Source organism: Puma concolor, chromosome B1 (genome assembly GCF_028749965.1).
Source record: "Puma concolor isolate L17-30 chromosome B1, mPumCon1.1.hap2, whole genome shotgun sequence".
NCBI lineage: Eukaryota > Metazoa > Chordata > Mammalia > Carnivora > Felidae > Puma > Puma concolor.
The window spans coordinates 194,476,902-194,504,060 of NC_141670.1; the positions used below are offsets into that span (position 1 = coordinate 194,476,902).

General features: G+C 42.9%; 1 long non-coding RNA gene across 1 annotated transcript in view; it reads left to right on the top strand.

Annotated features, from left to right (window-relative positions):
* The first annotated feature begins 4,932 nt into the window (after positions 1 to 4,932).
* LOC147582088 (uncharacterized) overlaps positions 4,933 to 27,159 on the top strand; it is a 63,676-nt gene continuing 41,449 nt past the window's right edge. Inside the window, exon 1 of the long non-coding RNA XR_015250562.1 lies at positions 4,933 to 5,654. This is a non-coding gene — a long non-coding RNA (uncharacterized LOC147582088). The remainder of the gene's footprint in view (positions 5,655 to 27,159) is intronic.

A 27,159-nucleotide genomic window follows, 5' to 3' on the forward strand; every position in this document is an offset into this window, starting at 1 on the left:
GCTACTTGCTTCTAGTGAGTAGAATCCCACAACAAAGAAAGATCTGGTCTAAAATACTGCTGAGGTGGGGAAGCCCCAGGAAGAAGCCCTTGCTAGAAGTAAAGAAGAACTAGAAACAAACCAGTCCTCATAAAGACTGAAGACTGAGCACAGCTGGACCTCTGAGAATCTCTGGTTGGATTTTCAGCCTAGGTTCCTGATGGAAGCCAATATGAATCCTCCCTGGAGGAGGACAACGCTACCCAGAGCTGCAAATACACACCAATAACTGAACATAAGGTGTGTGTGGGGAGGTGGGGGGGACAGGAGCCAAGGTAAAAGGGGTTTACGTTCCTGGTATTGTCCACTGGTGACATGTTCATTTAGTTAGGCTTCAACAAGTTAAGGATGTGTGCAGTAGTCTTTAGAGTAACCCCTGAAAGAATGGTGCTATGTATGCTGGAAATTTTATGCGTATGATATAGATTATAAATTATGTATACAAATTAGATATATTTAAAAGATATATTATAAATCATGTAAATGTAAAATGTACATTTTACAATGTACATTAAATGTAAAAATACATTTAATAAAGAAGGAAATTGAGTACTTACAATATCCAAAAAAGAGGCAGGAATTCAAAAGAAATAGAAAAAAAGTAACAATAGGTAGGATCAAGCCCAACTGTATCAGTAGTATATTAAGTAATATCTACTATTCCCAGTAGAATGTAAAGATAATCAAACGGAGTAAAGGAAATAAAAGACTGTGATGTTTTTCAAGCTTCCTGACTCTGAACAGCAAATTGTCATGGAAGAATAATATTTATAATGGCTAACATCATACGGAGTAATTTCTGTTTAAACGCTTTACATGTCATGTAACCCTTGGGGTCGGTTCTATTATTTTCATCTTTTTATAGTAGAGGAAACCGTGGCACATTTGCTCAGTGTCACATGGCCAGTATGTGGCAGAATGAGGATTTAAATCAGGCTCTCTGGACTCATGTTCTTATCAATGCTGCTAAATCAATTGAGATGTTAGTTAGGACTATCCTGTATTTTATGGCATTTCTGGGAGAGTTTCAACTGATGGTATTTTGTCCCATAAGTAATTAAATGGTATTTTTCATAACATAATTCCCTTGTTATTTTGTTCAGATAATATGACACCTCTCACCATCTCTATTTTTTTTTAAACACAGTAATATTGCATGTATTTTTCTCAGAAGTCTACAGGCCACCTGGGTCGTCCTGCTGCTATGGGAGGGACCTAGTTGATCTTGGCTGGACTCACTCCTTGGATCTGCAGTCACAGGAAGTTTAGCCAGGGGTTGTTTGGTCTAGCATGGCGTCAGGATATGTCTTGTCTGATTCATGTAGTTCTCCAATCGAACAGACAACCCTAGATGTGTTCTTGTAGAGCAGACTGGGATTCAAGAGAGTTGAGTAGAAGCACCCAAGGCCTTGGGGCCCAGGCTCAGAATGGGCACATATTAATTTGTTTTTTTAAATGTGTATTTATTTATTTTGAGAGACAGATAGAGCATGAGTGGGTGGAGGGACAAAGACAGAGAGAGAGAGAGGGAGAGAGAGAAACCCAAGCAGGCTCCACATTGTCAGCACAGAGCCTGACACAGGGTTCAGACTCACCAACATGAGGTCATGACCTGAGCCCAAATCAGGAGTTGGACACTTAACTGACTGAGCCACCCAGATGTCCCCATCTTCATTTCTGCTGCATTTTATTGGCCAAAGCAAGTCTCAAGGCCAGCCTAATTCAAGCATGGGGAAATAGACTCTCTCCTCTTAGAGGAGGTGCTAAAATGTCACATTGCCAGTGGCATGCTTACATGGAGGTGTGAAAAATCAAGGCCTTTAGGACAACCAATTTACTGTATCAGCGTCCTGGCATAAGAGACTGGTTCTGTGACTAAATTAAAGGAACTTGGTGAACAAGGATGTGGTATCCTGGGAGGATAGCAATGCTCGCTAAGTGATAGCAGGGCAGTTGGCAGATTTTTCCTTGTATCCTGGTTCCTATGCTCTTTTTGGCCACATTTTCACAGGGGGTTCTTTGGTTGCAAACAGCAGAAATGGATTCTTCTTGCTTGAAGCAAAAAGTAAATTTGCTGAAAGGGCATGGGGTCATGCCCTTCTAGTCCTAGCACTGACTAGAAGTTTGGAGAAGGGGGTTGAGGTATAGAAGTGGCAAGAACAACAGAAAAAGTCTTATTTGGAAATTGCACTGTGATGCGTGAGTTTCAACCTTTTTCATTTTTTTCCCCCCCACTTTAGTCAAGGTTCAAATTTCAGCAAGGCAGCATCTGATTGGCCTAACTTGGGTCAGATTCCCTCCTCATGGTTAGGGGCACACAGGACATTCCAAGTGACATTCCCAGCAGGTATAGTCAGTGGAAAAGTAATACCCAAAAGATATGGGCACAGTTATCAAAGGAAGGCAAAACAGATGTTCGGCAGCCAAAAATAGCATCCATCTACTACATCCTTTTAAAAAGAATTGCAAGTAGCTGTACTCTGATAGTTTTTCAGGAAAGAAATTTAAAAATGGAAGAGTACGTATGTAGGGACAAAAGGACTGGGAAGAATTATAAAAAGATATAAATAATTTTCTGTGAGTTGTGGGACTAGGGTTAGTTCCTCTTTTGTTTTTTGTTCCAGTACAGTGTGTATTTATTACTTAATTTTTTTTAAGTTTATTTATTTATTTTGAGAGAGGAAAGCACATGGGAGGGGCAGAGAGAGAGGGAGAGGGAAAGAGAGGGAAAATCCCAGGCAGACTCCACACTGTCATAGTGTGGAGCCTGACGTGGGGCTTAAACTCACAAACTGAAATCATGACCTGAGCCGAATTCAAAGGTCAGTCGCTTAACTGACTGAGCCACCCAGGCACCCCTTATTACTTTTTAAATAAAAAAGAAACTTCATTTTTTGAGATAAATGGAATGAAGAAGGGGAGTCCCTTTTGATGGTCTGAGGACACAATCACTAGCTACTCTATATTCATAATAGGACCATACGTCTCACATAAAATGCAACAACCAACTTATATTAAACTCTAAACAGAAACAAAAAGACAAAAACGAAACAAAACAAAACACCAAAAAGCTCAACACCAAAAGAGCACCCAATATGGAAAAGACTTTGCGTGTGGGTCGGGTACAGAAGGAAGAGATTTCCCTCCATTTTCTGCCTGAGCAGTCCTTTTGCACTTTGATATTTGTTTTGCCAATAAGGTGTTTCATTATTCCTCCTACCCAAAAGCCGGTGCTGTTAGGACATGCTGGTTTGCCCAGACGCGTCTCAGTGAATGGGACCTCTGGGGAGACAGGATCCTTTCTCAGGGTTGGAAAGAGAACAAAAAAGTACAGCCTTTGCCCTGCGGGGATGTTAGAACACTCTTTCCTAATCAGAGGGGCACTCACCTCGGTGCTGTGTTGGGGAGAATCATCATCTAATTCCAAGCCTAAGGCTGGGTCATCAGACACACTGTCTTCTCCCGGCCCGTCTTCTAGCTTCTTGCACCAGTTTTCGTGATCCAATTTCTCTGCTCCTTCAGACAGGCTGAGAAGGAAGTTATGAGCTCTCTCCATCATTTGCCACTCTCCCAGGCCCTTCCTCCTTGGCTGTTTTCCCATTTGGGGTCTTTTTTCTCTTCTTCTCACTGTTTCTCCTCCTCTCCCCACAACCTCTGTATCTCTGGGGGGGGAGTCCTGTCTGTGCCTCTGGGCCTTTCTCTTTCTATTTAGTTCTCAGAACCCATTCTGGGATTCTATTTTAGTCCATCCATCCATCCAACTGATCAGGGTTGAAACCAGAAGTGCAATCAGTCAAGCCGCTGGAGGCACCGGCTGCGGTTCTGCCCCATGTTGCCTTGTTTGTGGGCTATTTTCTGTTTCCCGTCATGCTCTAGGAGAACTGCCTGTCAGAGCAGGGTTGTGCTTTTTTCTCCTCCTGCCAGTGGGCCCTGCCTCTGAAACCCAGATTAGAAAAGATGGGACATTAAAAAAAAAAAAAAAAGGATTCTGCCCGATCTTGGCATTTTCTTTTTCAATAGCAGATTTCTTATGCTTTGATAATTCCAGAGTGAGAACACAAATTGGTAAGTGGGCTGTGGGGGGAGGGTTCTAGTCAGAGATAAAGTTTTCTCCTTTGGGCCTCTTCCTGTGCTCTGACTCCCGTTCCTGGCTTTTTTCACTTAGTACTCATATGGTGCATGTATACACCACCTTCTACCTCCAGCCAGGGGGGTCCTGGAGGCCAGGGACTCTGTCTCCCAGGCTTTTGTGCCCAGTAGGTGATCAGCCCCAATATGGATTAAAGAAATTTTTCTCCTCCTGGAGATTTGTCTTCAAGCCCAGCCACCCATCGAATATGTCCTGATATCCTGGGTGGTTGCAACTGAGTCCAGCTGAGAAGACAATGATGGGGGGGCAGGGAGGGAAGAAGAGGTGCAGGCTAGAAGGAGGAGAGCAATGCAGGGCCCCAGAGGTCAGGGCCTGAGTTAACGCTGCTGAAGCAGAAAGAGTAAAAGAGCCCATTGGTCCTCTCATCTCAGAGGACCTGATCCATTCCTTCAAATCTCACCACATTCAGGGATAATGAAAAGGAAATAATACTATTAATAGTCGCTCATAATTGATGCTAATACCACCATGCAGGGCCTGTTCTAAAGGCTTTACATTTACTTCTTTTTGTCCTCATCACAATCCTAAAATGTATGTTCTGTTCTTGCCATCTCCACTGTACACGAGGCAACAGAGACTGAGAAGTTTGCCCGCGGTCACATGGTTGGCGCATGTAGGATGGAAATCATGAGTCCAGGCAGGTGCTCCAGAGCTCAGTCTTGGTAACCATCAAACCTCTAGTGATTCCCAAGTGTTCATCTCCAGAACCGGCTTGTCTCCTGAGGGTCCACTGACTGCAGCCTTCCTGGGATGACTGTAGACCTGGACACTTGGTCCTATCTCTGTGCTCCCCATGGTCATCTAGAACTGCCCAGGGAGGAAATTGAAGAAGGGCCTGGTGAACCCGCAGGAGGGAAAGAAGGAATGGGGAGGCCCCACACATGAGCCTATTTCTTCTCCTTCCCACCTCCCCCAACAGCACTTCATTCCAAACAACCTGGGACCCAAAGACCCTATGAATTTCCTTGTGCTTCTGTCTCCTGTGCTCTCACTTCCTCTGTTACCATGACTTGTTCCTCAATCTCAATTAGGCTCCACACTCAGCATGGAGCCCAACGCGGGGCTTGAACTCACCACCCTGAGATCATGACCTCAGCCGAAATCAAGAGTCGGATGCTCAACTGACTGAGCCACCCAGGTACCCTGCTCCTCTGGCTTCTTAATGCTGTTCATGTCCTCCTCCAGCAGGGACGACCACTGCCCAAATTTCTGGTCCCTTCCTCACTTTCTGGGCCCACTGAGGCAGTGTCCTTTGGGTGTCTCCATCAACTAGAGCAGTATCTAACCCACGCTGGATAAAACACAGACTGCTGGGCCCCTGCCCAGATTCTGACTCACTGGGCCTGGAGCAGGGACTGGGAACGTGCCTAATGCCACGTCACAGTGCCTGCGTCACTTACCTCACTTCATCTCATCACATGGGCATTTGTTATCTCAAATCATCAGCATCAGCATCATCGGAATGGTGAGTAAGGTACAATGTGGTATTTTGAGGGAGACAGAGACCTCATTCATCTAAGTTATGTTACAGAATATTGTTATAATTGTTCTATTTATTATTGGTTATTGTTATTCATCTCTTACTGTTCCTTATTATAAATTAAGCATTACCATAGGTGTGTATGCATAGGAAAAAACATAGTATGCATAGAATTTGGTACTATTCGCGATTTCAAGCATCCCTGGGGATCCTGGAACGTGTCCCCTTCAGATTAGTGGGGGACAGCTGTATGTGGTAGCATTGTTATTGTAGGGTCAGCACTGATGTCTGCAGGGGTCCTCTTGGGGGCAAGGTCTGACTTTTCTTTAGGTTACAGCCTCGAGAGCCTGTGCAGGGCCTGGCTGCTGCGAGTCCCTCCCACAAACAGAGCTTGCTCCTTGGTCTCACCCTCCCTCTTGCCCAGGCTGGGCCAGCCTCTCTCTTTCCCTCTGGATCTAGCTTCTTTAGAAGTGCATGGGGCCATCTGAGACATGAAACACCAGTGTCATACTGGGCAGCTTCTTTCATGGACTCCCACTAACAATGCTGTTGATCCAACAGTAATCTTGGCTAGACAGGATCTGTGTCTCTCGTCCCTGCAGCTTGTGTCCCGGTGCCTTCTAGGGGGACACTTCCTGCTAGTTGCCCAAATAATTATTACTGTCACTGTGTGCTTTTTTTCCTGCCAAACCAGTAGGAGAAGGGAGTGCAGAACTGTGAGAAAGAACTCACGGTGCATTCAAAGAAACTGCAGTTGCAGAATTGTTTCCTGACTTGCTCTTATCTGAATATTCAGGTAAATATTCCACACTTTCGAATGGAATTCAAATTTCCGAAGCCTGCATGTGGTCACTGATTAAAACCCACCCCCACTGTAAGCCAGTGGACAAGTCCTTGGGTGTCCCCTGAGGCTCCTGCTCCCTCTTCCATGGAATAAGAACTTTAGAGTACATGAACTCTGAGGATTTGTCCTTAGAAGTCCTGAATCCTGTCATTATGGGAATTTTGGCTGTTCCTAATTAACCTTGACCTTGTTCTCTCTGTAGCCTCAGGCTAAGCCTGCCTGCAAGAGAGCTGAAAAAACCTCAGGATACATTACTGCTGGGTAAGAGGGAGAGGAGTCAGCTCTTAGGAAAATCAATTTGGATTCAGCAAATATTTGTTGAGCTTCCTACTCTTATGCCATTTCCTGTGCTAGATTTACCTGCAGATACACAGAGTCTTCAGGAAGGCCTGTCGTGCATCAAGATGGCCCTGTAAATAAGTAAATAAGTAAAGTGACCAGATAGACAACTAGACTCCATTTGTCCACGTGACCATCTGTAACCAGTTGCTTTCTTTGCTGTATTTAAGTTGAATTTGCATGTTTTATTTAGTTTCTTGAGCCTTTGGTTTCCTCTGATCTCGCAATTTAAACATTTGCTTTTAGATTGAAGACATTTCACAAGATGGTCTCTTATTTAAGTATCTTGATATGACCTAGGGAAGAGGCCCAAATAACAGAAAATCCAGACTCTACCCGCAGAGCCTCAGCTCAAGTCCATTGTAAAGCCAGTTGTATGCAGGACTTTCTGCAGCACAGTAGGGCTCCCTGGGGAAGAAAGGAGATCCTGTAGTCTTTGATGGATCATTGCTGGGCAGAAGGTCAATGCTCTGTAAAGTCTGTTGAATTTAGGGTCTTTCTTTTCCACCCAGAGCATCTCTTGGAGAATATAACACTGAGGGGTGAGGTGTTCCCCCACCTCACTTCTCAGAGCACCAGGTTCCTCCCTCCCTCCCTCCCTCCCCATCCTATACAGCAGCCTTGCTGTCCTTTCCACTGTGGGTTTGGTGGGGCAACTGCCCTTGTTATCGGCCCTCTGTTTTGTGTGCCAAGCACCTGTTCAATGTCTCTAGCTTTTAAAACATAGACAATTAGGGCTTGAAGAAAGATCATAAACTTGGAATTCTTTTTTTTTTTTTTTTTAATTTTTTTTTTTTTTCAACGTTTATTTATTTTTGGGACAGAGAGAGACAGAGCATGAACGGGGGAGGGGCAGAGAGAGAGGGAGACACAGAATCGGAAACAGGCTCCAGGCTCTGAGCCATCAGCCCAGAGCCTGATGCGGGGCTCGAACTCCCGGACCGCGAGATCGTGACCTGGCTGAAGTCGGACGCTTAACCGACTGCGCCACCCAGGCGCCCCAATAAACTTGGAATTCTTGATTGCGACTTTTGGATTCTGATGGTAGTCAACCATAGGAATTTAGGAGTGAATTGTTTAGTAGAATTTAACCTTGACAGAGGATAGCTGTTTGGGCTGTTATTTAATGTTATTAATATGGCCCCAATTCAACAGAGGAGCCTCTTTTCCCAACCTTATCTTATTATCACTCTCAATGTCCTCTAGGGAGGGTAAACGGAAAAGTGGGTTTATAATGAATATGATGTTTTATATTACAGTTCATGGTACATAGTAGGCACTTAACAAATGTTAGTTCTCTTGTCTAGCTAAAATGGCATTATCCTGAAATACGGTCTTTCTATAGAGTTTCTGAAACCGAGGTTCCAACCTTTGTTCATGAGTGTGGATGAAAAACAACAGCACTATTATTTTCACTTATTGCTAACTGAAATTCGGGATGTCTTTTGGTGATGAATGTGAATAACAAACCATAGTAGTATCAGCTTTCATATTCTACTACAGTTGTGGAAGATATGCTGAAATATCCTTTGTGCTTATTTATTATTATTATACTATTTATTATGACTTATTTATTATTAGGCCCACCACTTACTATTTCAGGCATCAATAAGGAAGCACACATATCACTTAGTCTCGAATTTGTGTGCTTTAACATTTTGTTAGCTTTATTTCAATATAATTTGTTTCTTTTGTAAGCATATGCATTTATTTTGTATACTCAGAACTTTATTCTGAGAAGGGCTCCATAGGACTCACCAGATGGCCTTAATCTTGGCACAAAGATCAAGGACTTGTTTTCTTACGATATTCTCTTGGTCTTTATATGGCTTATATGTTTCTTGTTCCATCCCTTCCTCTTTAATGTTGCTTAGGATACTTAAATACCTCCTTCTTCTTCCTGATTACCCCCACCTTCTCTTTCTTGGTGGAAATAATACATGCACTTTAAAGTTTCAGGGAATAGAGAAAAATGACCATTACCTAACTATATTCACTGTCAACATCTTGGTAAATTCTGAGAAATATTTATTTTTTTAACGTATTTGTAATTAAATGGTTAATCCCAATTTTGCAATATGCTTCATCTATTTAAAAAAAAAACTAGTGAAATACCCTGTGTCATTTTAGTTTGTGCTTGCCCCCTACACCCCCGCCCTGTTAACAAGGTTAAGGATTATATTGTTGCTTATTTTTTCTGAGTTATAGATGACTCTTCTTTGCTTTTTGAAAGTAGGTAGGTATGCTGTCCTCGGAATGTATTTGGCCTCCTTTGGATCAATCTATTCTTGGTTTATATGTGTTTTTGGATCTTGCATATTTAACACCACTTTTAGTAATGTCTTCATCATTCTAATAGGATAGACTTTGGGAGAATTATAATGGGAAATTTAAATCCCTAACAGTTTAATTGGTGGAGTCAATAGTTTTTAAAATATGCCATCTGATGCCTTCTCTCAGATAACCAGGCTCCAGGGTTCTGATATTGTGGGAATTTATCTCAGCCATTGGGGGGATATGAGGCATCTCCCTCCTGAAGCTGCACTATACAGAGCTTAGGGATAGAGGTGAAAGACAGCATTTGAGGGAGATGGCAAATCAAAACCAGATAAACTGCTGGCATGAAAGGCCAGTCCCCAAGAAGCTAGGCCAAGAGGGGGTAGGGGTGGAAAACTCACATACTTTTGAACCCAAAGACTTTCGCTTAAATCCATTCACTCACATAGTGACCCTGAGAGAGCCAAAGATTATGGAGCTCAATTTTTCCAACTGTAAAAATAGAGCAATGTTAACACCCATATTTCAGAGCTGGTTGTGTGGATCAAATGGAATAGTATACATACTAGTAATGTGTTGGTGTTATTTTATGACTATTCCTGGTTGATATACCAAAAAAATGTGATGGTATTTGGATGAGATATTACAGACTATTCAAATAACGCCCCTTTCCATGAAGACTTTCAAATCCCCCCAGTGGTTAGTTGTTCCTTGTCTTTGTCCTCAAACTACTTTGTTCATGTCACTGTAGTAGTACTTGCCACTGTATTGTCATATCTGATCCGTGTCTTTCTCTCCCTCCACCAGACTCTGAGGATAGACATCTGTGTCATTTATTATTCTGACCTTAGCACCTAGCACAGTACCTGGCACATAAAGGTCCTCAATAAGTCCATGAGTATGGGCACCTGGTGGCTCAGTCAGTTGAGCATCTGACTCTTGATTTCAGTTCAGGTCGTGATCCCAGAGTCATGGGTTTGAGCCCCACATCGGACCCCACACTGAGTGTGGAATCTGCTTAAGATTCTCTCTCTCTCTCCTTCTGCTCCTCTCCCCTGCTCTCACCCTCTCTCTCTCTCTCTCTCCCTCTCTCTCTAAAAAAATAAGCCAATGAGTGAAGAGACATCAGTGTATAAACTGGCAGAAGAGAGAAGTTGTACACAGATGCCTATCCAGGAAAGTGGAGGACACTTAGGGAGACCGATTGCATAACAGGGCTGCACAAAGAGAGACTGGTTAGTGTTGTAGGAAGAGTTCAGGGAAGACTTCTTGGGGAAGGCAGATTTTGGGCTAAAACATGAATGTCATTTGCATATCAACTGTGCTATAACAGATAGATATATAGATATAATTTGTATATATTTTCATAAGAGCCTCAAAATGCATCTAAATTCAATGTGCATGAAATTCAACATGTGTGCCTTTGCCTGGTTAAGTGAGTCCCAAGGGAGCACTGTTAGGATTACTATATGGTATTAAGAGAAAACACACATTCTGGAAGTTCCTTGTTGCTTTACACATCCAATGATTTGGAAACCCAGCTCTACATATTTGATGTGGAAAACAAAGAAACAAGCCCGAAATCTGTTAATTGGGATAATGGCCAACCTTCTGTAACAAAGATACCCTCAATACCATGACTTAAGGAAGAGGAGTTTATTGTACTCTCATGAAACATCCCTGAGGTGAATAATAAGGGTTGATGTGCTGCTCTACTTCATGTGGCCATTCATGGACCCAGTTTCCTTTCTTTCATGTTATTGGTGTGCATTCCTTAAGGCTTTGTCCTCATTTGCATGGTCCCCCTGTGATGCTGTTCATGGTAAAGGAATTAGAAACTCTCTAGGACCAGTGACTTGGCGATGGTGCAGAAGGTCCACATGTCACTGCCATTCACATCCCATTGGTCTAAACTTAGTCGTGCACTTAGCATGCATAGCTAGCTGTAAGGAGGTCTGGGAAATGTGGGCATAACCTAGAAATGCCCATGCTTAAATTTTATTCCTATGGAAGAAGGAATACATGGATTCTGGTGGATAGCCACTAGTGTTTGCCAAAGGAGAACTACAAACAAAATGATCAGCCCTTTATGAGCATATACAGGGAATTTGGGCAAACATTTAGATCAGTCTTTTATTGCAGGCCTAAGCAATACAAATATTCTAAACCATCCAGAATCCACAGGGGGGTAGATGTTCTGATGGCTTCTCTAGTCCAATTCTAGATGGGGGATTTAGTTGGAGTCTCTCAGGACACACCCAGAACTTCTTCCTTTCCCTCTCTTCCCACACGAGCCTTTGCCCGTTTTCATCCATTACTCTTTTCTTAAATCTGCCTGCTTCCAGTGTCTTACCTTAAACTCGTGTCATTCCCTTCTCCACATGGTCCCACTGCTGGGAAGGGGCATGGGACAGACTGAGGATTTCACATGTTGCCATTAAAAGGAAGGGAAAAGGTAGAGAAGTCCTCACCAAGGTCTGGCTTCAAGACCTTAAAGACATTTAACCTCTTACACTTTAAGGGTCGACTTCTGGTAGGTGATACTCTCAAAGAGTCTGTGAGTCTTTCTCCTCTCTGAGTTCAAGGCACAGTCCTTTCTTGTAGGCAGTAGCAGAGAGCAGAGAGCAGGCAGTAGCAGAGTAGCAGAGAGCAGTGGAAAGAGGAGAGAAATGCCCACTCTACCACAATGGAAAGAACTGATGAATGAATGAGTGAGTGAGTGGATGAACAAATGGGATTCCTGCCTTGCCTCTGATTCCTCATTGTGTAGGGATATAGCAGTATGCAAGTGAGAGGTGGTCCCCTCTCCCATGGGGGTTCAGTCTGGAGGTGAAGAGAGCCCTGAATGAGTCATTCAGAGTGTCCTGAATTTTACAAGGGGATTTGACACCCATAATTGGGTGACCTTGGTTGGCATATAAGGTAAGGACAGACTCATCCTCAAGGCGAGATTCAGGCTAAGATTTAAATGGCCTGAAAGAGTTAACCAGATGAAGAATGAGTGAGTGAGTGGGGTGGAGGATGGGCAGGAGAGAAGAACATTCCAGGAACAGAGAAAAATATCATGAGAACCCTGAGGCAAGGGTGAGTGTGGCCCCTTAATGGAACCAAGAGACGTTCACTCTGGCTGGAGAGCAGGAAATGATGGGGTGAGGGCACCCTGGCTGTGTAATTCTCTCCAAGGAGTTTGAACTGATTCTGAGGGCAAGAGGAAACGACTGGAGAATTTTAAGTAGGCAAGTGATATGAATAGATTTGCACTTTAAAAGAAATCCATCTGGAATCCGAGTGGAGAATAAATTGGTGGAGGGAAGGGAGAAGGGCAAAGCAGAAGGCCATTGCCACGAACTCAGAATGAGAAGGTGACTAGGAAAGATGGTGGAGAGATTGGAGGGAGGGAGGTTCAAGAGTCTTTGGGTTCTAGCCAGAAGATGCATTGGAAACCAGGGAGAGGACAGAGGATTTGCCCCGGGGAATCTCGTTCATGGGCAGGGGAGCCCTAAGACCCTAAGCTTTAACTGCACTGTCCCTGTCAACCAGTGGCTGGTGAGAACAAGTCTTCTGACCAAGTGGCAATAGGTGGTTATTGATGAGGAAACCGAGGCTGTGAACGGCTACCTAATTAGCCTAACATCAAATAGGCAGAAGTGGTTGATCGGGACTCAAACCCACACAGGTGGACTCACAAAGCCCACGTCCTTCTCCATTGTAGCTGCGTCTGGGGAGAAAGCCCAGTGCTGCTCTGCCTCTGAGTCTGCTTTCTCTGCACACATCCTCTCTTGCACCATGAATATTAACTCCTGCCATGTGTTATACTCAACAACATTGTGGCTCCTTCTGAGTTATAGAGCACAGTACTCTCTTACAGCTTTAGTCTCCTAAGGTAGCAGAAAAAGAGTGATGGAAAGAGGAGAGATGTGACCACTTCACCAAAATTGAAACTGTGGCCATCCTGGGGTTTGGGAGTGGAGAAAGAAATTAGAAATAGAGGGAATGTAACAAAAGAGCTAAGAGTGGGAGAAATCTCACCCTGAGTCTAGAGAACCATGATCTTTCTCATTTCCTAATCTTCCCCACGATCCAACCACATGGCAGCATAGAAAGTGCAGGGCTTTGGATTCAGGCAGTCTGGGATATGAGTCTGTTTTACTTATTAGTGGCTCTGAGGTTTTCAGCCATTTGTATCAACTTACAGAGCTTCAATTTCTTTATCTGGACAATGGGGATAATAACATTCATATTAAGGGTTCTGAGGTAGATTGAAAAAGAACATGCATGGAGAATGGCTGATCCAGGCATCTGGTGCATGGTCAGTACTGAAAACACTAAGTTCCCTCATTCCTGGGTGACCGTTTAACTTATCATCCAATGGGGACCCTTGTGAGGAAAAAAGGGGATGCTATAATAATTTCACTAGGACAATAGACAAAAACGGAACTGTCCCAGCAAACTGGGAAATATGGGCAGCCTGTTCACATCCAACTCTGTCACCAGGAGCCATAAAATCACTGCTATACCAATTCTTCCTGGGTCCAGATTTCTGCTCTGGGGTTGTTGGAACTCTTCATTCCTTCAGATCATTCATTCATACATTCAGCAAAATAATGCTGAGTGAAAAGGAGGCAGTAGCCAACAAGATCCACTGCACGATACATCTCTTGCAGGAGCTCAGAGTTTCATGGAGGAGCCAGGCAGTGACACCACACTATGATCATTGCAAGCTTATGTGTGATGGCAGTGTGTCTGGAGGTGGGGCATGGATGCATGGAATTCAGTCTTGGAAGAGTCCCTTGAGACTTAGTGCATTTCTTTCATTTTACAATTAAAGATACCAAGGCCCAGAGAGGTAAACTGACTTGATTAAAATCACCCAGCTAATTAGTATCCACATGGCTGACTAGAGCCCACAAGGTTTATTTTAATGCATGACACCCAGGATATTGGTGACACAACAGCTCTGGCCAGCCAGACATCCTCTCTGGGCTCTGCCCAGCATCTGTCCTATCTTATCCCCCATTGGGCTCATCTCTGGACCATCTCTTCTCTGCTCACTCCCTCTCTTCCTTTTCTCTCTTCTGTGTATTCAGTTGGATATTGTGGGAGATGCAGACGTGAATGAATGAGGTTGTAGCCTTTTGGGAGATGAATGAATGAAAAGTAAATGAAAAAATTGTTCACTGGAGATAAAAGTGATGTGCACTGGTAATTTAAGATGATTAATTCTGGTGGTGGGATTGGAGAAAGCTTCTTTTGAAAGGTGGCATTGACACTGAGTTGGACATTTATTAGGAACTTTTTCCATAGGTAGAGAGATGGGAAAGGCAGACTGAGAACAATGTGATCAGGAGCATGAAAATGGAAACACATTTCCTATTTATGTGACTGTTGATAGGGGCCCAGGAAGACATTAAGTTTGAGGAACAATGAGGTAAATAGGTCATAAGGAATCTGAAACGCCTTTTGAAGTTTTTTTTGAAATGACAATAACAAGTAACACCACCACCACCACCAATAATAATTCAGTGACTGCCAAAGGCAGCCATGCTCGTGACTGTATTTAGATGTATACCTCATGGCAAATACTTGCGTTGTATGTTGTAGCCCCATTGTACAGATGAGGAAATATAAGCTCACAGAAGCTCCCTGTTCCTCTGAGTTCATGGGGTTGGTAAATGACAAACAGATGAGCTATTTGAATGCAGGCCCCGTTGGAATAGGCAGAGGCCTCAGAGATATGTGGAGTGAGGTGTGGGGATGGGCTTTGCCACCAAAGTGACCTGGGTTTCAATCTTGCTGATGCCACTTCCCAACTATGTGGCCTTGGCTGTGTCACCTTACCTCTCTCAGCCTCACCTTTCCCATCTCGTAGGCAGGCATAATTATAGTGTGCATTCCAGGAGTGATACTAAAAGTATATAGGAACTGGTTGGCATGAATGGCACTGGCCCATCAGGATGGATACAATTCATATATGAGCACCAGCTCCGCCCACTTCATCAGGCTGTTGTGAAAATTAAGTGATTTTAAATAATTGGGAACAGTACTTAGCACATTGTGAGCACTCAAATCTTGGCAAGTTAGAGAGCTTAGGGTAGAAAGAGCAGAGTTTGGAAAGGAGAGGTCAGATGGGGAGACACTGTGGAGTGGATTCTGAAGGACCCGCACTGGGACATATCTCTATACAGGAACAAGAGGTTAGGAGTTAGGCTTTAACAAAGCCAAGTTTGAATTTCTGCTTCTTGCTTGGTAACTAATTTGTGATATGACTCTAGGCATATCACTTAACTGCTTTGAGCTGAAGAGTCCTCACATGTAAACAAGATGAAAACAACCTTCCTTATAGAGTGATTGCAAAGACCACATGTTATGGACTGAGTATATGTGTCTGCTCCAAATTCACATGTTAAAATCCTAACTGGATGGGATAGTATTAAGAAGCGGGGTCTTTGGGAGGTGCTAGATCTGTGAGTGGTGTTCTCATGGATGAGAATTTGGTCTCTTTCTCTCTGCTCTCTGCTTTGTGAGGCTACCCCAGAATATGACTATCTGCAAACCAGGGAGAGGGCTGTCATCAGACACGGGACCTGCCAGCACCCTGATCTTGGACTTACCAATCTCCACAACTGTGAGAAATAAACGTTGTTGTTTAAGCCAGCCACTCTGTGGTAATTTGTTACAGCAGCCTGAGCTAAGATACCATGTTAATGAAACCTGGAAAGGGCTGACTTCATGGCTTCACACATAGTCACAGAAGGTGACTTCTCTCACTATGCAGTAGCCCATCACTCATTGGCAAGGGGGGTGTTCACTTTCTCTTCCGTGCCATGGGAGGAAATATTTCCCAAATGGTGGTTGAATATATCTTGATGTATCATAGTAACGTAGGTCATTGTGATATTAAATTTTTTTTCTTGTTTTACTGGGTTCAAGATGTTGAATGTTCGGTTCAGTTGGCATTTTCCATATGTTATTATAAATTGACACAGATGAGAAGTTTAGGTGGAGGCAATGCATGGGGTGGCTACTTATTTGTTTGTGACTTAAAATTGCACCAAGAAGTAGAAAGAACAAAGGCCAATTGGCAGAATGAAGCTTGAGCTTCTTCTTTTTTCCCAGAGCTGCTGGTTGCCTAGCAAGGTGTGGGTGGGATGCGTGGATGCTGGGCTCCCAGGATAGTTAAAAGTCAAGAAGACAGATTCTAGTGGGGGAGGCAAGGGGATGTGGGCAGCTTGATCTTGGCTGAGCAGAGGCTTTGAAATGATAGAGATTTCAGTTTGAATCCAGGCTCTGAAACATGGATGCCCTTGGGCAGGTGGCTTTGTATGTGTCAGTAACTAAGCATAAACATAGCACAGGGTGGGAGGGAAAGAATGAGGCAGTGTGGGATAAAACATGCTGCCTCAACATGCAGAAGTCATGTCTGCATCCCAACGTCATGTTTCAACATCCCGGAGGAAAGAGTCCTTTGTGACTTCTAAGAAGATGTTTGAATTGGCTTAATCAGCTAGGGTTTGAAACTGAGTCTTTCAGTTTGCAAAGCCCAAGTTCTGGGTTTCATTTTCTAAACTATTTTGTGCTTTATCATTTTGGCATGTTTATTCATGAGTTCCCTTTCTAGGGATGCCTTCATCTTTGCAAGTCTAAATCTTACCAATATTTCAAAACCAGCTCAAATGCTACCTTCTCAAAAAAAAAAAAAACTTATCTTTTTCTCTCTTTAAGTACTTGTATATTTTTACATTTTGTTAGATTACATGAATTAGCTCCCCTGATACACTATAAACTCTCAGATAAGCTCAGCTCTGGATCTTACATAGCACCTAGGACAGTGTAATGTCCATGATAGGTGTTTTATGCTTGTTTGTTGTATTGCTGAATATTTCCAGAGAGACAGGCTATTTGTTGAAAGGACTCAGGAAGCAAAGAAATGCAAGACATAGGAAGGCAGTGGAATTCTGGAAAAGTAGGTTTTATGATGCTTCCCATCCAAATATTTGCCCATTAAGGCTTCTTAGATTTCTCATTCTCGTAATGTTTGAAGGGGAGATCATGCTTCTGCACAATGATTCTATTTGTCTTAATATTTGTTTTTCTCACTGCCAAGGCAAAGTAGATCTCCATTAGATGTATTTCCTCATAACAAGCTCCTACACTGTTATTGGCTTCTTATTGTGGTGATCAGAAATTCTCTATACTTGAATAATTTGAAATGAAACAAGAAGGAAAGGAGAATAGGACCAGTGTTAGAGATATTTGCCATGAATTTCTGAAGCTTTTTTTCTTGATTTGTTAGAGTGATTAAAATTCTTAGCTAAAACAAAGGCCAGAATTAAGAATTAAAGAAAGCAGATTTGGATCGAAACCAACCTTATGAGATGGATATTGAAAGTAAAACTACAACCAAAAGAAAAGATATGTTGTATGTTGTAGATGATGAGAATATTCAAGATGCATTGCTGGAGGCAGACATTAACTCATGAGTTTAATGAAAACACTTTTGGTTTTGCAAATGGTCTTCTGGTTTGTACACACATACGCATTGCTAAAAAACATGTATGTGTTAACCTTAAATGTGTGAAAGATACAGACATTCGTGTCGTGGTGAGAGCCCCATTCCAGAGAGCTTGAAATATCATAAAATCCCTAATTACATCTTTAGTTTTAGTCATAATCTTCAACAATACATTATTGATGATATTTTGTACGTTAATCTTTCACTTCTTTCCCTTCACAATTAATCACATGTCTGGTTGGCCCATGATGCGTTCATTAAACATTGAATTGAAATGAAGCTCGGCTGCTCTGGGTGATCTTAAAGATTTCCATCTTAATTTTGATTGTAATATGTTTATGAGGCTTATGTTTTCTCTCACTTGTGTCAAGACCGTTTTCCAATTTCCCATTTTTATTAAGAAAAGGACAAAATGTAATAACACAGTGGTTTGGTGGAAAAACACAAGCAAACAAACAATGGAATTTTCTTCAAATAAAGTCTTCCCAGGATCCCAGTCTGCAAAACATACAGAAATGGAGTGATCTCGATTGGAAAGGGGAGAGGAACACAGGGTCTCAGAGGCCCCCCTGGGGGCTCTCCAGAACCCGTTTGAAGATCTTTGCAATATTGCACTCATATTTATGCATTAAACACTACTGTACAGCCCAAGGTGGTGACATTGTTAGAATGGACCTTGGCAAGTGCTAGTATTAAATAGTTCAAAGTGTTCATTTGTCAGCTCATGGAGGAAAGTCTTTCCTGGGTAGATCAAAGGCAGTTATGGTGTTGGTGTATGCTGTATGAACAGGAAGGTTGTCTGAAAATACAACTTTTAGAAGTGGACGACTGTCTGCATTTCACTGGTCTAGAACCACCCGTCTAGCTGTAGTCCTGGACAGCTCTGCCCTCTTCTCTCCTCTGATGGGTGAGCCCTTGCCCTGAGCTCCATCCTTGTACTCACCTGTCCTTCAACCCAAGACCATGTCCCTCTGCTCTGTACTCTCTGGGCACCCATGCTGCTTCACAGGTATAGAATGAGGAGGCTGACTTTTCAAGGCTTTGAAGTTCTTAAGGCCTGTGCAGTATGTGGCCAGTTTGACCTTCGACACCAACCCTACACAATTTTTTGTGTTGGAATTGCTGTGATGTCAGGTGTTTCCCTAAGTCTTCACTCTGCTCATTTGGAAAATTAGTTCTTTGTTCACGTGTGTTAGCTTTTTATTCAACACACATTTGCTAGTGCCCGATATAGGTAAAGCACTGTGCTAAACGTTGTGGGTTCCCTTCCTCTTTCAAAAGCCTATGCAGACAGCACCTCCTCTGTGAACTTTTCCCATCTTCAGTCTGTAAAATTAGTGTTCCTGGCTCTGGATGGTGCTTTGTATATAACTACATGCAGGCATTTATTACAAGCTACAATTTAGCCATTCACAGGACTGTGTTTTCCACTTGTATATGACCTTCTTGAGGATAGGGGCTTGCCTTAATCATTTTTGTTTCACTCATCATGGTGTGATTTATACATATCAGGCGATCTACATATTGAAGGAAGGAGGGAAGCCTACGTACAGTGGACATGCCCAAAGGGGGCCCCCAATGAATACACCTTTGTATATCCCCTCCCCTGGAGTGTGGGTGGCACCTGTGACTTCTTCAGACAACAGAATATGGTAAAGCTGGTATATGCAGAATATGGTAATCATTTCCACCATTGTATTAAATTATATAAAACTCTGAGCAGATTGGAGTGAGAGATACTTCTGCTGGTTTTGAAGAAGCGATCTGCAGTTTGTGGGAGGGCCTATAGAGGACCCATGTGGCAAGGAACTGAGGGTGGCTGAGGACCAGTCCCGGCCCCTGGATGACAGAAAGCAAGAAAACACGGACCTGAATCATACACCTGCAAGGAAATGAATTTTTGTGAAAACTTGAGTAGGTTTGCAAGGAGATTCTTCCCCAGTCAAGCCTCCAGATACAAATAGAGCTGAGCTGATGGCTTTATTGTAGCCTTCTGAAAGCCTGAGTGGAGGTCCAAGATAAACTGTGTCCGGACTCCTGACCCATGGAAACTGTGAGATGGTGGATGTATGTTATTTCAAGCCTAGGATTTGTAACAATCTGTTATGCAGTAGTAGAAGATTTATACTGTGGGAGAGGATATTGAGCAGGACTTCATCCTGTGGCTGTAGAAGAACTACCTCAAGTCCAGAGTGGAAGGCAAAGAGGCAGCGGTTCCATCAACCTAAAAAGAGCTGCTAGCACTCCTCACAGGGGACAAGACAGACCTCACCAAAACCCCTCCCTGGTTCCTCACCCAGACTATAAAGGAGAGGATGGGAGGTAGAAGGGAGAGAGCCTATGGGTTGTGCTGATGGAGAGTGTTCAGGTGAGAAGTGACTATCCCCACCTTCCCCCTCAAAGTCAAATGATAGGAATCACCAGAGTCCCTTGTAGGATTGGGGCTAGCCATAAGAAGTGGTAATGGTCATCTTGGTCCTTAGTTAGATCTGTTCTTTGGTAGTGGGTCTGCCTCTTGAGTAGAAGAAAAAGGAATGGGAATGAGTTGGCAAGGCTTAGGAAAGGCTGACAACCGGGCAATCAGCACTCTCATCATTGGCATGCCCCATGTTGTAGTTTTCCTGGAGATTGAGAAGATGCTGCACAGCAAGCTGGGATGGATCAACTCAGGCTGTTTACTGATAGGGAGACTGCAACACCAGTGGGAGCTGAGTGGGGGGCCAGAGAGGCAATCCATGTTTCCCATGGAAGAGATCTGTGCTTCACAGAAGGGGAGACTTCACAGGGCCCTGGAGGGAGCCACTTAGGAGAGTCAGCACATAAACACCCACCACATAAAGGGTGGTTTTCTGGTTAAAAGCAGCAAATCAAATGAGAGGATTCAACCATGTTAGTTGAGTAAGGAAACCTTTACCCCTTTCCTGTTCCCCCCATCTCTTCTCTAGTCCCAACTATTGAAGAGCTAAGGGTCTGTCTTGAGGGAGAAGAGGGAGGAAGTGAAAAGTTAGATCAAACACCCTCTCCCTCAATTTCTTTCAAACCGTGTGTCCATCCCATAGGACGGAGGAGGGTAGTTTTGTATCCGAGATGAAATTGAAATTTTAAAATAGAAAGGACTTTTAATTACTGAAAGTAACCACGAAGTGTGTATTCTACCCAATCATCATCAAGGGATGGAAGACAGGGCTTCAACAGAGTATGGCTGAAAGCAGTGATTGGAAAAGAGAATGATCATTTCATGTATGTGACCCCAATGAGTTAAGACTCCCTAATACACTTAGGCTTTGCCTTCAGTGAGCTCACAGGTGAGTAGGGGAGATTTAATAAAGTTAGAAATAATTTAACACGTACTAGAGAGGATGAGAATGAATGTACCATATCAAGTGTTCTGGGAATTCAGAGGATAGATGGAATTTTCTGATTGGGAGACCAAAGGAGGTATCACATGTTGTCCATAAATTTTCTTTTAACATCATCTCAATAATTATGATATATGTTTGAAAGCAAAAAGTTCTCCATGGCTAACATCCCCAAATCATAAAAGATGTTGGACTCTCTTTGTTTCATTTATTTTATATATTGATGGATTTTTTACAGGATTGGACTCTGCACAATTGGCTGAGTATCAAGCTAAAAAACCCTGAGCTATGTTCTACCTTTTCTTCCACTGCTAAGAAATGGCCAATTAAAGTAACAGCTTAAACTGTCTTCTCTTCCTCCTTGTCCTCTCAAATGTAACCTTAGTGAGGATAGAAAAAGCAGAAATGAAGTATGTTCTTGATATTATGGTAATTCAAAATGATAATGAACTCAATCCCTTTCTGATAGCTGTGTTTTAATGCTGAGTCCTGGAAAATAAGGAAATAGGAGTCAAAGCATCATATAAAGTTGAGTTGGCAAGGATATTAGAGTTTATTTCACATGACCTAACTGAGAGAGTGACAGTGAGAATTGAGAGGAGGGATGGATTTTCAAGTTCTTCAGGGCTTGATTGTTGGATGTGGGGGTGGATAAGGGAGAAGGAGAAATGGGGAAGATATCACAGATTCTTCCTTGGGCTTCTGGATGGGGAATGGTATCATCATGGAATCAGAAAATCCTGGAGAAAGTGAAAAATGTAGGAGAAATATGTTGCACTCTGTTTTGAGTTCCTGTGAAGGTTTGTTGAAATCAGGAAAGACGGGTTCTATGAGCTCAGTGACCGTCTGCCAAGGTCATGGTTATCAAAGTGCTTTAGTTTTGGTGGGTTTTTCTGATTGTCAAGTTGAATACCAAACTACCACAAAGGGTACAAAGGCAGAACAGGTACGTACATGGGTACATTCATGCATGCGTTCATTCAATAATATTCTTTGTGTGCCACTATGTGTCAGGCATTTTTCTGGTGCCAGGAATAGCCTTGTGAGGCAATGGTCAACACCTTTGTCCTCCTGCAGCTTACATTTGCATGGGTGTATCAGATAATAAATGAATAAGTGGACAAGAGAAATATGAGATTGAACTCAGTTCCATATAGAAATGAAAAGCTTCCTTGTGCTAAAGAGTGAGTGCCTGGGGCTATGTAACATTGGATGTTGTAGTCACTACTGAATGTCCTTTACTTATTTATTTATTTATTTATTTATTTATCTTTTTAAATTAATTAATTAATTAATTTTTAAATCTACATCCAAGTTAGTATATAGTGCAACAATGATTTCAGGAGTAGATTCCAGTGATTCATCCCCTCTGATTGTCTTTTAATAGCCATTCCTGCTCCAACCCCAGCCTTCCTCCTTGTTCTTGCTGGCACAACTTTGATTTTCTCTGGGTGCTTACCCTCTGGTCATCATAAGAATATGACCTTGCCCCAGAGCCCTCCCAATGTCCGTCATGGTTGTCTTTTCCTTCTTGCCAGTGATTAGTTTGAGTAAAACTAAGTCCTGGCCAGTGTGGTCAGAGAGTTGGCAGCTGGGAGGCCTCCAACATAGATTTTTCTTGCTCATCAGAACTGCATAGAGAAAAATGTCTATCTTCTTCAGTGAACACAATTGTGTCCTCATGATGTATAGAACTTGTGACCCCGAAGGGAGCGTTTTTGGCATCTTGAAGTCTCAGAGTGGAAAGTTGGAAAGGACCTAGGTCTTTGATGAAGTCCCAATGCCAATGACTTATCCAACCACAGAACTATCCTTCCCTTGTGCTATATGTTGTGTGAAGCTTTGTTTTCACTATTTCTGGCTGGGTCTTCTTTGTTACTTGTTGCTGAAAATATCTTAAATGATACATGTGGGTCAAGGAAGGACTTGTTGAGAAGGTGAATTTCTTTTTTTTTTTTTTTTTTAATTTTTTTTTCAACGTTTATTTATTTTTGGGACAGAGAGAGACAGAGCATGAACGGGGGAGGGGCAGAGAGAGAGGGAGACACAGAATCGGAAACAGGCTCCAGGCTCCGAGCCATCAGCCCAGAGCCTGACGCGGGGCTCGAACCCACGGACCGCGAGATCGTGACCTGGCTGAAGTCGGACGCTTAACCGACTGCGCCACCCAGGCGCCCCAAGAAGGTGAATTTCAATCTGATATATGAGTTCATGAAGGAATGAAGTTTTGTGAAGACCTTGGGGTAGGGGAGGGGGGAAGAGAGCATTCTAGGCAGTGGGAACAGCAAATGCAGAGTCCTAGAGTTGGAAGCAGGCATGATGGGTTCGAAACAATGAGAGCTGACCACTAAGGCGGTATGTTGAGTGATGGGAACATACATGGAAATAAGGTCAGAGAGGTAGGACATCGCCCATCCACACAAGGAGCTTGGTCTTCCCCCTCTCCCCCCAAACTTTTCTTATTGTAGTAAAATAGAGGAGCATTAATCTACATGCAGTGGAAGCCACTGGAAGGGCAGTTCCATTTCTTTCATTTCTCTATCCTCTGCACCCAGCACATAGTTGAACTAAATTCTAGCTTACAGGTTTTTAGTTTGATCAAAATAATTCCAATAACAGAAAGATCACTTGAAAGTGAATATTTTTCTCTAATGCTCCAGTGTAAAGAGATAAGACCTTTTCCTTGACAACAGGCAAAGGGGTTTCTCACAATTCTTTGATCAGACACAACTTCAGAAACTAAGTTTACAGGTAAAGAAAGTCAGGAGCACGTGCAAAACTGCAGATATGATGACTGCTAATTAGCTGCATCAAATGACTCTTGGCATTCCTAATTTTCACCTTTTTGTAACAATTCAATTCATTCCAAGGTTTTACCAGAGTAGACAGGCATGAAATGAATTCTCCACGGTAGGTTACCAATGGCAGAGAAATTGCGAGCTCTGAAATGGCTGGAAGAAATCATATGAGCTCTGGCTCTTGCTTTTCCCTAAACTCTGTGGATTCTGTCAACATTAATTCTGTGAAATATGTAGGCTGCACTATTTGGGAGAAATGAACAGTTTTTATTTTCTCTAAGCCTTATCTGTATTCCATCTTTTCCCCAAGCGCCCCTGTCTTGGGGAGGGTATTCACTAGTGGGCACGTAGAGTAGTGGATGAGAACTAGGAATCAGGATGGCTGGGTGCTAGTTGGGTCTGGATGTGGGGAAAAGATAACGAGACAGGGGGTTTCAGCTGACAGTGTGCTCTCTGGAAATCAGTAGTGTGATGGGGCTGCAATCATCTGACCTGCTGAGTTTTTCCTCTGCTCTCATTCTCTGATACTTCCCCATATGCCAGCCGCATGTTACTGTTTGCACTCCATTAAAAAAGTCATACTATTTCCTCCCATTGGGTCTTAAAATTTTTTTTAATTATTTATTTTTGAGAGAGAGAGAGAGAGAAGAGAAAAAGAGAGAGAGAGAATCAGAGAGAGAGGGGGACAGAGAATTCCAAGCAGGCTCCACGCTGACAGCAGAGCGCCCCATGTGGAGCTCCAACTCAGGAACTGTGAGAGCATGACCTGAGCCAAAGTCGGTTGCTTAACTGACTGAGCCACCCAGTTTATCATGTTTAGCTCCCTCCTCCTCCCATTGGGTCTTTTAAAATGCACCATTCCTTCTACCTGGAACATCCTTACTCCGATTCTCTGTCCTTTAAAATGCAAAGCTTTCTCTGTCAAGCTTCCTGTGTTGGGCATAAACCTTCTGTGCCTTCTCAGATTCTCTTGAGCACCCCCTTCTTTCCCATGTGGTTGCACACTTTCTGGATAATGTCATCCCCTCCTTCGCTGGCATCCTTATGAGATCCCTGAGCTGGTTGGAGTCTGAACTGAAGCCCCGGACTTGCATTACCTTTATGCATCACATGCTAAGCCCCTCCCCTTTCAAACTTCTGAGGCTGAGGCTGAAAAGTCCTACTGCTTGGATATGGGATCTGGTTTCTTGATTGGATGCTGAGGGGCTGGAAGATGCACTTGAGGTATAGAGGAATCAACTCAATGTGGGGTGACCCTGCACTAGTGGAAGCCAGCAGATTAGAGAGAGGAGCAGGGTCAATAAATTTCAACTCTTTTTGCCCTTTTTTGGGTTGCCCAGAGATGTAGTTTGTCTTCGCGAACTTTCCAGAGAAATCTTGCAAGGTGAGTAAACCTGCCTCTTGAGTTGCCAGCTATGTGCTGCACTGTACTGTGATGTTCAGTATCTTTCTTTATTTCACACCCCCTTTCTCCCCTAACCCTTAATACCCTGGGCCTGCACCTCCTAAGTGGCAAGACTTTAATTCTTTTGGGACATCCTTCTTCTTCTTCTTCTTCTTCTTCTTCTTCTTCTTCTTCTTCGAAAGAATCTTAAGGATTTTTTTTTTCATGTTTATTTATTTGAGAGAGAGAGAAAGAGAGAGAGAGAGAGAAGGGAAGGGGCAGAGAGAGGACGATGAGGATCCAAAGCAGGTTCCGTGCTGATAGCAGTGAGCTCATTACAGGGCTTGAACTCACGAGTTGTGAGATCAGGACCTGAGCCGAAGTTGGTTGCTCAACCGACTGAACCACACAGGTGCCCCTTGTCTTAGGATCTTCTTGACCTCTTCCCACATGGCTTTGTTCCTTTACTGTGGGACAGAGGAGCTCTCTTAACCCATATCTTCTTAACCTACTCTTGGATTGCCCAATGCTTTCCATTTCTTCTGCAAACCACATTCTGAATGCTCATTGCCAGTAGACCTCTTGCTGGAGTCTAGATGCACTAATTCTCCCACCTGAGTTGTATGCTTATCAAGAGTCAGTTGGGAGCACTTGGGTGGCTCAGTTGGTTACATGTCCAACTCTTAGTTTTGGCTCAGGTCATGATCTCATGACTCCTGAGTTTGAGCCCTGCATTGAGCTCTGTGCTGACAGCGGGGAGCCTGCTTGGGATTCTCTGTCACCCTCTCCTTCTACCCCTCCCCCACCTCACACCCTCTGTCTCAAAAATAAATAAGTAAACATTGAAAAAAGGAGTCAGTTATACTTTCTCTAATTTTGTGTACACGATGTCCACTTATTATTATCATCGTATGATGTAATTAAATGTTACATAAGCCAATACATTTATGGGTGTGAAAATAATAAAAAGGGTTGTTTCTATGAAAATCCAGTTGAATAATTTAGATTTTAGGGAATGCTGCTTAAGAAGGAACTAGAATCAAATGACATGTGGTAAGATAATTGTAAAAGTTTAGGGGAACTCTGTAGCATCTAGAAGGACTCTAATCATATGGCTTTCCAAGTATGTTTAAATTATTATTCTACTTTAAAAACAAATCCTAAAACTAATTATCAGAGCTGATAGATTATTGGTGTTTTCTCATGCAAGAAAAAATACACAGAATGCCGATTTGTGGACCAATAGTTACAGAAAAGGCCTTGGCCCTGCACCAAAAGATTGGCCTCTCTGAAAGCTTTACAGCAGTTGATGGATGACTTTTACGTAGGAAAAAGCCGTGCTACCCAGGCATTGGGCCCTGGAGTGCACAAATTACCTGTGGATCAATCTGCTGCTTGAAAATTTACAGAGGAGCTAAAGTCACTTATCAATAGGGAAAATTTTCTTAGGGAAAAACTCTCCAATAGAGTTGAAACAGTTCTAAATTATAAGGTGTTTTCCAGAAACCATGGTAGAAAAGGTGAAGCGAGTGCCAGTATGTATGAAGTCCCAGCAAAGATTCTCAGCAGCTGCCCATGGCAATGCTTCTGGAATTCCAAATTCTGACTTTTTATTAGTGGCAAAAGTAAAAGTCTCCAAGATTTAAGAGATATAAATTGTTTTTTTCGAGATAGGAACTCTTCACAAAAATCAGTGTTGACAGACCCTGAATTATTCTATAAATTGATATTTTTTTGCCCCATGAATTTATTCATTCTGTGAGGAAACACTTGAAGAAAATAGACATCTGGGGGTGCCTGGGTGGCGTCCGACATCAGCTCAGATCATAATCTCACGGTTCGTGAGTTCGAGCCCTGTACCAGGCTGTCAGTATAAGGCCCACTTCGGATTCTGTGTCTCCCTCTCTCTATGCCCCTCCCCTGCTTGTGCTCTCTCTCTCTCTCTCTTTCAAAAATAAATAAACATTAAAAAGAGTT